At 33.7% G+C, this 12,349-nt stretch overlaps 1 long non-coding RNA gene across 1 annotated transcript; it reads left to right on the forward strand.

The window, feature by feature from the left end:
• Window positions 1-5,377: 5,377 nt before the first annotated feature.
• Window positions 5,378-7,337, forward strand: LOC134229706 (uncharacterized). Its single transcript, XR_009984224.1, has 2 exons — window positions 5,378-5,935; window positions 6,030-7,337. It is a non-coding gene; the product is annotated as an uncharacterized LOC134229706 (long non-coding RNA).
• The last annotated feature ends 5,012 nt before the right edge of the window (window positions 7,338-12,349 follow it).

Genomic DNA, 12,349 nt, shown 5'->3' on the forward strand with positions numbered 1-12,349 from the left:
CAACCGGAAGTGAATTTTATAAAGATATTTGGCGTTACTTAAGACAGTTACAGTCTTAATAACATATCCAAAAATCATTACAAATACTGCATCTATAAAAAATATTTACTGGAAAGAAAAATACTCAAATTATGAAGCTTTTCTCTTATAACCGGAAGTTGTCTTCTTTGTTTTCGGTGTTACTGACTTTTTTCAAAACTACAAATAAGATGCTATTGTGTGATAAAAAAAGTTTCCATAAGGAAATGTTGAATTTTTGGACTTCTTTGATCACTTCCTGTGACGACCGGAAGTGACGACAGACGAGATTATCCACCATGGAATTGCTAACTCATCAGCATATACCACTTGTCAAAGTTTGGTGTCTTAATCTCTTACTGTTTAAGAGATCTAACTATAATAATTTCTCATTTTGAGGACAGGAAATCACAGGCAACCGGAAGTGAATTTTAAAAAAAATAGTTGATGTTACTGTAGACATTTGCAGTCTGAAATAACATATCCAAAACAGTTGCAAACACTTTATCTATAAAAAATATATATTGGAAAAAAAATATTCAAATTATTTAGTTTTTCTCTTATAACCGGAAGTTGTCATTTTTGTTTCCGGTGGAGCTGATATATTTTGAAACTACAAATAAAGCACTATAATGTGATGCAATAAACGTTCCATAAAAGAAAAGATGAAATTTCCGATTTTTTGACCACTTCCTGTGACGACCGGAAGTGACGGCGGACAATCTTAACCCAAATGTTTTTCTCTTTTCGTCAAGATATAATACTCCTAAAAGTTTGGTGTCTACATCTCTTACCGTTTCAGAGATATAGCTATAAGAACTATTCATTTTGAGGACAGGAAATCACGCGACCGGAAGTGAATTTTCCAAAGATATTTGTCGTTACTGTAGTCATTTGCAGTCTGAATAACACTTCTAAAAATCATTTCGAAAACTTCATCTATAAAAAATATTGATGGGAAAGAAAAATACTGAAAATATGCAGTTTTTCTCTAATAACCGGAAGTTGTCGTTTTTGTTTCCGGTGGGACTGACATATTTCGAAACTACGAGTAAAATGCTATAATCTGATGCTAAAAAACTTTCAAAAAAGAAAAGTTGAAATTTTCGATATTTAAGAACACTTCCTGTGACGACCGGAAGTGACGGCGGACAATCTTAACCCAAATGGATTTGCCTACTTATCAAGATCTATCATCCCTGTAAATTTGGTGCCTTAATCTCTTACCGTTTCTGAGATCTCACTCGGATTAAATATTTTTGAAAAAAGCGGAAATCGGACATATCTGACGACCGGAAGTGAATTTTGAAAAAATGAAAAAAAACGTCTCGGGGTATTTTCATTCTTCATCATCCCTGAAAATTTCAGGAAAATCCGTCCAGCCATCTCTGAGAAATCCTGCCGACAAGATTTGGGGAAAAAAATAATAAGAATAATAATAAGAACTAGAAACTCTTTTTGCTACAGCAACAAAAACGGTCTTCCGTTCTCCTCTATTTTCTGTATGAATGAGCTTTTATCTATGTTAAAAAAAGGCACATAATATTTACAACGATTACAGGAAAACAAACGGCCGGAGGTATAACTTATCAAGATTCTCGACGTTACTTTAGACAATTATAGTCTTCATAACACTTATAAAAATCATTTTAATCACTTTCTGTGACGACCGGAAGTGACGGTGAACGCATTTTACCCTATGTCTGTTGCACAATCTTCTTGGTAAGTAAAGTGTCTTGATCTGTAACAGTTTAAAAGATCTCTAATGTTAACATCTCATTTTGAGAACAAGAAATCACGTGTCCGGAAGTAAATTTAAAAAAAGATATTTGAGGTTATTCTAGACATTTGCAGTCTGAATAACATGTCCTAAAATCATTTCAAATACTCTTTTTATAAAAGATATTTATGGAATAGTATGATACTCAATTTATGCAGTTTTTCTTTCATAACCGGAAGTTGTCGTTTTTGTTTCCAGTGGGACTGACATATTTCGAAACTACAAATAAGATGCTATAAGGTAATACTAAGAAAGGTTCCATAAAGAAAAGTTAAAAATTTTGATTTATTTGATCACTTCCTGTGACAACCGGAAGTGACGGCGGACGATCTTAAACTCAATGGATTTGTCTACTTATCAAGGTCTACCATCCCTATTAGTTTGGTGTCTTATTCTCTTACAGTTTACGAGATCTAGCTATGATAACTTCTAATTTTGAGGACAGGAAATCACGCGACCGGAAGTGAAATTTATAAAGATATTTGATGTTACGGTAGACATTTGCAGTCTAAATAACATATCCAAAAATCATTCCAAATACTTTATCTATAAAAAATATTTAAGGGAAAGAAAAATGCTCAAATTCTGTACTTTTTCTCTCATAACCGGAAGTTGCCATTTTTGGTTCCGGTGGGACTGACATATTTCAACACTACAAGTAAAATGCTATCATGTGACACAAAAAAAGTTTCAAATAAGAAAAGTTGAAATTTTCGATATATATAAACACTTCCTGTGACAACCGGAAGTGACGACGGACAATCTTAACCCAAATGGATTTGCCTACTTATCAAGATCTATCAGCCCTGTAAGTTTGGTGCCTTAATCTGTTACCGTTTCTGAGATCTCACTCGGATTAAATATTTTTGAAAAAAGCGGAAATCGGACATATCTGACGACCGGAAGTGAATTTTAAAAAAATGAAAAAAATGTCTCGGGATATTTTCATTCTCTATCATCCCTGAAAATTTCAAGAAAATCCGTCCAGCCATCTCTGAGAAATCCTGCCGACAAGATTTGGGGAAAAAAATAATAATAAGAATAATAATAAGAAAAAACAGTAGAATCACTATAAGGTCTTCCGTCTGAAACGGAAGACCTTAAAAAACAGTAGAATCACTATAAGGTCTTCCGTCTGAAACGGAAGACCTTAAAAAAAACAACAAACAAACAAACAAACAAACAAACAAACAAACTGTCAATGTTTATTAATTGCTAATGCATCATGTTGGGATGAAAATATTAGAATTCCACTGCTCGTAAGGTGTGAGCTAGAGCCTATATATATATTCCCGCCAGGGTTATTTCCCCTCGGTATCGCATACGGAACGCATTGTTTTTACTGATGCTAGTGATTTTGATGGGGGTGGAGTGATGTTAGATTCGACTAAGAAAGTTTTGCATGTTATGTGGGCCGAACCAGAGAGAGTTCGAAGTTCAACTTTTAGAGAACTTAAAACAGTTGAAATGTTTGTGAAAATTTTTGGGTTTTTTTTTTTAGAAAATAAAACTTGTAAAACTACATATACACATTCAAAACATGTTACATGTAGAATTTCGCAGATCGGCACAATGAATTCGGATTTATTATCTTTTGTTTTTACTACATTCATTTTTTCTGTAGGTTGGGTTTCACGAGAGCAAAAAGTGGAAGCAAACTTTGTCGCTTGGGGCATAAGCAATTATATTGTTGCATTTTTCAATAAGGTTTGGGGACGTTATATTTGCGATATCTCTTTGCGTATTGAAAAAATGTCCAAAAAAAAAAAAAATAAAAAAAAAAAAAATAAATAAATAAATAAATAAATAATTTTTTCTTTGTTTAGGATCCATGGAACAAGCGCATTCGACGCATTTTCTTTCGACTGGTCACAGGATTTGGATTGTTCCTCCCATTTATTAATTTGATAGGGAGGTCACTAAAACATTTACATGTATTAAATTACGGTTCTACAGTGTATATGGTGCCTTAATCGTTCCGAAATGGAATTCAGCAGCTTTTTGGTCTTCTTTGATCGACAAAAAATGAAAGTTCTTGTGGTTTGTGAAAGATATGAGTATATAAAAAAAAAAAGTTCATGTTCTGATAAAAATAACGTATTTGCTGCTAACATTTAGTAATTTTATAGCACCGCAACTGGATGCTTCGTAATTAAGTCATTGTAACACCATACAGATGTATTTATATACTGAAAGGAAAAAGAAACGCATAATAGCATAATATCGAAATATATTTAACTGTATGGCCGAAAATTATGAAAATTTGTCGAATGTGTATTTTGATTACTGTGCACTAAAATTGCTGGTCAAAGTTACTCAACCATGAAATGTATTGCGTCACGTAGGGGAAATGATAAAAAGCCAAAAACACGTGCATGTTGATGATGACAATTTTATGATCACATTTTGTGGTGCTAATCGATGCATTGGAGTTATAGACATCGTTTTCCGCATTTGAAATCAGTATAAATTTCGTGCAATCATGGTATGGCTGACGGAAGTTACACTGGTTCCAGTAATTGAATTGCGTAAGTGAAGAAAAAGGCAACAAGATGTTGCTGTGCAGTTTGTTTTAAACTTTTCAACAAAAAAAGGTTTTTCAGTTGTCAGAGAGTAAATTAAAAGGTTTCCAACCAACGATGGCGGTGACGTTGACGCGTAACAACGTCACATCAAGACAGGGCTTTTCATCATGTCACCTCGGTTGTTGTCAAGGTGTTATCACTGAAACCGATATTTTTACAGTATACTATCATACCAATATTTTCACCCTAAAATTGACAGAAATTCTCTGCTCTAATTTGGTCCGCGAGCTTGGCAACTTTTACGTTGATTTTACTCTCACGCGCGCACGTACGCGTCGTGTGCGTAATGTTTTTAGCATGTTCACACTCGGAAAATGTAGCCAGTGTTTGTCGAGACTTTCTCACAAACATTCACGTGTACCAAACCAGCTGGATTCTGTAAATTCTATCCTAAAATGAAAATTCGTGGCACTCATTTGGCGGGGGGATTTGTTGGCTTTGGAATAATACAGCTTCTATCAACCATTAAGACTATTGTCGGAAGCGTTGAATAATAATCAAATGAGAAAGATAAATGCTCTGGTGACCTCAATGCACAGGAAAATCAAGGCTGTTACCAATGTGCAAGGGAGATGATGAGAATTTTTATTTTAATTTTGGGGGGTATCGACATATCAATTTCAATAACTCAGGAATTATCAGTCAAAGTCACACAAGGTTTTGGTAACTTGTAGATTAAAGATGAATTAAAATGTTTATAACAATACTGGAAAACATTTTCGAAATAATAGTTTTAATTTAATCTAAAAGTAAAATATGCGTTTCTTTTTCCTTTCAGTGTTCATTTGCATGTTTTGATAGTGAAATATGGACATAATAGTACACAAAGGTTGACTGCTAACCAGTGTACAATGTGCATGCATACATAAATGAAATGAGTGGATGACTGCTATCCAATAAGGAGTAAGAGTATTTACAAATTAATCAGTAATGCTATAGCACTGGGATTGGATGCTTCGTAATTAAGTCACTTTAACACTACACTGTATATTGATATGTTCATTTGCATGCTTTGATCGTGAAATATGGACAGAATAGTACACAAAGGTTGACTGTTAACCAGTGTACAATGTGCATGCATACTGAAATGAAATGATTGGATGACTGTTATCCAATAAGGAGGACTGCTCTCCTAGATTTGAATGATTGCAATACTAATGTAAGATTATAATCTAACATTCTCGTTCTGAAAATCATATACTAGTATTTTGACGACTGATTTTTAATCATGGAGGACTGCTCTCCTATTTATGATGTTGAACACTATATTTATATGTTCATTTGCATGCTTTGATCGTGAAATATGAACAGAATAGTACACAAAGGTTGACTGTTAACCAGTGTACAATATGCTTGCATACTGAAATGAAATGATTGGATGACTGTTATCCAATAAGGAGGACTGCTCTCCTAGATTTGAATGATTACAATACTAATATAAGATTATAATCTAACATGCTGGTTCTGAAAATCATATACTAGTATTTTGATGACTGATTTTTAATCATGGAGGACTGCTCTCCAATTTATGATTTTGATGAAAAAGTTGCTTGTAAATATGTGTGATATAATATCGTGGCTATTATTGGTTACTGTACAAATTTGGTTCGAATTTTAATGTGCTTTCATGTTAATATATATTTCAGACATTGAAGAATTATCAAGGCCAATGGATAAATATTGACAAGTTTAAAGTCGATTTTCCTTTTAGCTACATAGTGGAGTCTTTGCCGCATATCGTGAGAAATACAAAATCTCAATCAACGAACAAGATCTACGACATATATTTCTCTAAATTCAGAGACTGGTGTTCGAAGCATTCATTTACGCATCCTCCTGCATCAGTGTCTACTGTTGCTCTTTTTGTGGGAGGTTTGGTGCGACAGAGGGTATCAACGTCGCTTCTGGAAGCGTATTTCTACAGTATAAGTCGGACTCATGAATTTTCTTCAAACTTGTACCCATGCGAGGATAAGTTCCTTTGTGATGTGTTTATTGTGTTTTTATGGTATGAAATATTTGATTATGTGATATCAATTGGGAAAGTGCTCACATCGAAATTGATATTCCCAGAAGCAAAACGGATATCTACAGGAGAGGAAATTCGGTGATATACGCAAAAACTGGAAACGATTTGTGCCCTGTGTTTTGGTTAAACATCGTCATGTCTGAGATGGATGTCTTCCAATGATTACATGTTTACAGATGTAAATTTTGTAAATCCCTCAATAAATGCAAAGTTTCAAATAAACTCAAACCTCTGTCATATACAAGAGCTAGGAAAATATTGTCTTCTTTAAATGAAATTGGCCTTGACAGTTTTGAATATGCTTTACACAGTTTACGTAGCGGCGGAGTTACAGCCGCTGCTAATGATAATGTGTTTGTTCGATTGCTTAATGTGTTTGTTCGATTGCTTAAAATACATGGTCGGTGGGTCACGGATAAAGCCAAAGACGGTTATATAAAAGCCAATCTTGAACATAAATTTCTGGTTTCAATGAATCTTGGATTATAAAATTATTTTAATTTATTGCACCTACTGTCCTTTGTTTAATGCGATTTGTAACGAACGCAACAATCCTACAGTATATTCTTTTTCTTTGTTTTTCAATAAATTAGTCAAGAAAATATTTATTTGCGGAGGAGTGAAACGAGGGAGAAAATAAATTTATTTCTTTACGTTTTTACTTCGGTATTCTCCGTGAAACTTCGTATCTTAAGAAACTGGTTTTTCATGCACGAGCGATTTAGCGCTCACTATAAATACTTTTACCAGGGAATGTTCGATTAATGCGACGTTCGTTACAAAGAATCGCAGGTTGTTTTGTGTCTTTGGTTTTCCCTGCCCTCCCAGCCCTTGCATTGTTTATCGTGTAAAATTTATTACATGTAGTTTGATTTGTATGTTTTGAATAAAAATGCGATTTGTAACGAACGCAACAATCCTACAGTATATTCTTTTTCTTTGTTTTACAATAAATTAGTCAAGAAAATATTTATTTGCGGAGGAGTGAAACGAGGGAGAAAATAACGATGGCACTTGTCACCGCGATCTTACTCCGGCGTCAGACCTTCTAATGTCACGACTATCCTACCTTCACCTACGACACAACCTATGATATCTGCTATAAGACGTACGCGGAACCGGAAGTTAACGTTCAGGGCGCTGACGCTGTGTGTAAGGCTCATGGGGCACAGCTGATACGCATCAACAGGCCTGCCATATACGACTTCGTCGTGAAACAGATTAGTATGTTTCATTTTGAAGTCAAGGATACAATATCATTTAGCGTTTAATTTTTCCTTCTTTTCAGTTGTCAAATACAATTGATACCTCTACAACTAACAAATTGTGCAATTGATTAAATCACACTCTATAACGCGTTATCAGCTACTCGGTTGTTATCGGACACTCGGTTGATAAAAATTTTTGACAGGTTAGTATATTATTTTTAATAAACTCTGTTAAAATAGAAACAGAGAATATTCATTGTGCTTTTTGTAAACAGAAATGAATACGGATACAAAATAAAGCCTCAATACGTACTAGTATAGCATTTGTTAGCCTTTGGAGGCTTTAAAAGTCAAATTTATTAGATTTTGCAAGTTTTTCTCCGATTGGCATTGCTGTAATTAGCTTTTTTTTCTTCAAAATCCTTATGTTTACCTTGCGTTAATGATTGTCCACAAGAAGACTTTCTCATATAATCTTGCAAATATGTAATTAAAGGGCAAAAATTGCCCAATTTTAACTTTCAGTATGTTATCGGAAATACGGTTGAATAATGCACTTTGTTATCGGATAACTCGGTTTTGGTTATCGGAAAGAAAGGTTGTCATAAATTAAGGAAAAACGCAAAGAAACGACAGAAATCCGTGTGAAATCTAAATATTTAACGTGGCTGGCGAAAAATTCTAATTTTTGGCTATAATTTGCCTCCTTAAGAATATGTAACTTTTCATAAATGAGTGTTTTTTGGCATTTCTCACTAAAATCTGCATGATCTTGACCTGTTTGAAAATATGGTATAAGTTTTAAATTTCGTTTCAAGGTACCGAGGTCGCCTGCTTGACGCAGTGGTTAGAGTCGCCAAGTTAGGAGTCGATCCCTACCTCGCGGGTCCGTATCCCACAGTGGGACGTCGCAGTAGGTGCCAGCACAAAAAAGATCCCTCACTGCTCAATGGCCCTAGGTGCTAAACATTACATTGAAGCTCTCCGCCGGCAAGTGATGGCGTCTCCATATGTCTGAAAAATTCTCAGGAGGGAGTTTTAAACAACATACAATCAAGTTGCTGAACGCATGGCGAAGGAACAGTTGCTACCCATTTTGATCGACTTAGGTCAGTCGCCGCTGAGTTTCAAACTCACAATCTTTTGAACGCGAATACATTTATCAGTTTGGTATAAGTATATGCAAAACAATTTAAACTCAAGCGTAGTTGAATGAATTTCCAAATAGGTAGTTAGACCAAAATATACCACATAAAATTCAAAAGTCTGACTTTACAAAAATTTCAAAATCGTAAATACGGATCTCTAAAACATTGGAGGTTTTATAAGGTACCAAGAAGGAATAAGAACCCACTGATGACCAGTCCTCAAATTCAATGTGTACATAACGCTAATGCTCCGATGGAGGGGGGGGGGGCTGAGGTGGATTTTGCATTGCAATAAGGTGTTCATACTGAAGCAAAAAATTTCTGCCACCCCCCCCCCCCCCCTTGTAATTGAAAACGCAAATAACTGTGGAAAAAGTTAAACATACGAGGAACTGAAGTGAATCAACCAGCACCTCTCCTCCTAAATAGGTATTTTTAACGGTTGGAAAATAAGTTATGTACTTTTTTTATTCAAGATTTTCTAACACAATAGAATTCCAGTCGGCTCCCTTATCTTTATTCTTTTTTTAAATCATTTTTTCTGAACCAAGCTTTTTGTTAAAGGATAGTCTCTTTAATCTACTACATATCCAAATTACATTGTATAAAAAGAATTAAGAATTATTATTTATCTTTAATGTGGAGAGCTGTCTGATTGACACAAGATCACATGATCAAGTATTTAAAAGTCCTATAAACTGGATAATTCTATTTTAAGCTTCTAAAAATATGTTAACGTTCTTCTGCGGAGCAACATAAGTACGGTACTGACGTCACAACCACAGGCAATAGTTTCATATACGGGGCATCCCTTCTTAAGCCACACCTGCTATATATCTGTTACTGTGACGTGATAATACGACTGACATTACTGGACAAAAAAAAAGTTCCCCGGGGATCATGGGAGAAAATGAAATTGATTTTTTATCTCTCAAAAATAACGTAATACTTGTAAACTATATCGGAGGACTAAAGCAAAATTGTTATGATTAATTAAACATGATATATTTACGTTTGAAACTGCCTGAAGCGGTCTCCGCGAGGTTATCTTGAATGGAAAACAAGAAAAATGGTTAAACAGATGAGTAGTTCCATTATCAATTTATAAATAATAATCTTATTTATATACATTTATATCAAAACAAACTTTAACGTTTGCTATTTTCAAAGATTGGCAGATTATAATTGAATTTTCCAATCTATTTATGAAGCTAAAGGAAACTTTTTAACCTGAGTTTCCGATAACGTACACCCGTCAAAACCATTTTATCCGGCAACATCAACCGTGTTGACGATAATATGTTTTCAACTAACGAGACATTTTAAAAGAATGTTTACTAACACTTAATTTGGATTTTTAATCTCAGTTTGCTGATCTAAAGGTATCTGATTGTCCATAGAATAAATAGATCAGTTTGTTTGATAGAATAAACTAATTTTCAATTCTACAGAAGTTGAAATGTGATGACACAGTCCGAAATTTTTGTAAAATAACTTTTGAAAGAGCTGAAGAACTTTTGAAAGATAGTTATTTGGTTTGTGCTTTCTGCTGCCGAAAGTATAATTAATTATCTGTCAAAGATCACACACTTTATATGCTGAAATACAAATTCATCGTTGAAATATGAAATTTAAAATAACCCACATTTTCTAAACATTGCTTTTCTTGTATCGAGTGTCCGACAACCACCGAGTAGCCGATAACGCGTTGAGCAGTGTGGAAATATGTATTTTTAAAATGCTTTTAAAATATTGTTTGCCTTAAATCTTAATATGTATGCAAATGATAGCTTGATAATTAAATAATGACTTAACAAAATCTAGATTTCTCCTCTCGTTTCAAGGACGATATATGTTCTATAAAGAGTTTACATGAATGGATACACACTAAGACATACTGGTACTATTTAATTGTAACATTGACATATTACTGATGGTCCTGATAATAAATGGAAATATTTCGTGTTAGGAAAAAGACCTTTTTAAAATGATAATAATAATATTTTTGAAAGTTACAAGTCCTTTGCAAAAAAAAAAAAAAAAAAGAGAAATCTGGTTTTTATGTACATTTCATCAATAACTAGAATTTCATGAACATTTATGTACAAGTATCATTTTAACACAGGCAAAGCATTATGGATTTTCATTGTCAAGAAGGACAATTTCTCTCAAGAATCAGTAACTGTATACATAATATTAAATATACACTAAGATTAAAGGGATATGGACACAGTGTCAGCTAAAACATTCAAATTTATATTTTCCATTTTTTTTGTTTGCACATACTAGCCTAATGTATTTCTTATGAACCTCAGAAATTAGATATCAGTTACATGTATCGAGACACAAGATAGATATAGATTTCCAAACCTCTTTTATGTTAACACGGTCGTCGCCAAGTATTTGTTTACTTAGGTTGAATATACTAAAATATGTTTGATCAAAGCAGATTTTTTTTTCAATAAAGAAATCAATTTTAAGTACTATTAGAATATTTGTAATGATTTGCTTAAGCCCATTTTGTCGTAAATGTAATATTTTCTATAGGTAAACAAAAGCAAGACATGAAGAGATTTGTTTACATTATCAGTTGAAACTGTGCCCATGTCCCTTTAAATTTATGATAGAATTATCATGGTAAAGAAATATGACCTGCCAAAATTAAACATGTTTTAAAGACTTTAATGCTTAAGCGAATTGCCCCGAAATTTGACATCTGCATTACATTTTTAATCGTACAGCTGTTATGGGTCCTATCAGCATCAAAATGAACATGGTGTTTTTCTGCTTAAATTCTTTATTTGGATATTTTAAAAATGCCTTTTAAATTAATATTTCATATCAGAATGGCATCAGTAACATATATTTCCAGGGAAAGAGGGCCATTTCAGGGGGCCCATTCTTGTACGATGATGGAAGTCCCGTAACGTATTTCAAATGACTACCCGGGGAACCATTATACGACTCTGATCTATACCCCAGGACCAACACCAACACTTAACAGATGAAAACCTCTGGTGGTGACATAGATCTATCTTTCATATGTGCAGTCTATCCCTAATTAGGATGTTTTATTGTTATTTATTAAAAATGTTAAGATAAATCAGACATGTTTGCATTTTTGTGCATTTTAGCCAGAACCATTATATTTTCACTTTATCCCTCTTTGTTTGTCTCTAAAATTTAATGCAGAAAAAAACGCTTTGGTTTATTTTTAATAATGGAACTTATGAATAGAAATCAGTTGGTGTATATATCCAGCAAATGAGAGCAACACAGGGATCATCGTTACTTGTATGTCGGACATGCCATTCTTTTGAATCGTACTAGGTAGATTTTCAAACATAAACGCGTGCTCCATTGGCATTTGTAAAATACTCTTTGTTTCGCATATCGTGCTTGCAGGTGTCACAACAGTATTAATTTCTGCTATATATTCTTACCAAAAATGCGCAAGTTTGAGTAGATGTAACTAATTCAAAACAAACTTCTGAGAAGTTTCCTTTTCAGATCTTGTAAAACCATTCTTTATAAAGATTTTAGTACCAAAAAATACATAGCCATCCAGCAAGGCACGCAAG

Source organism: Saccostrea cucullata, unplaced genomic scaffold, assembly GCF_032062105.1.
Source record: "Saccostrea cucullata isolate Sc308-1 unplaced genomic scaffold, CSIRO_AGI_Scuc_v1 ctg4802, whole genome shotgun sequence".
In the NCBI taxonomy this organism is placed as follows: Eukaryota; Metazoa; Mollusca; class Bivalvia; order Ostreida; family Ostreidae; genus Saccostrea; species Saccostrea cuccullata.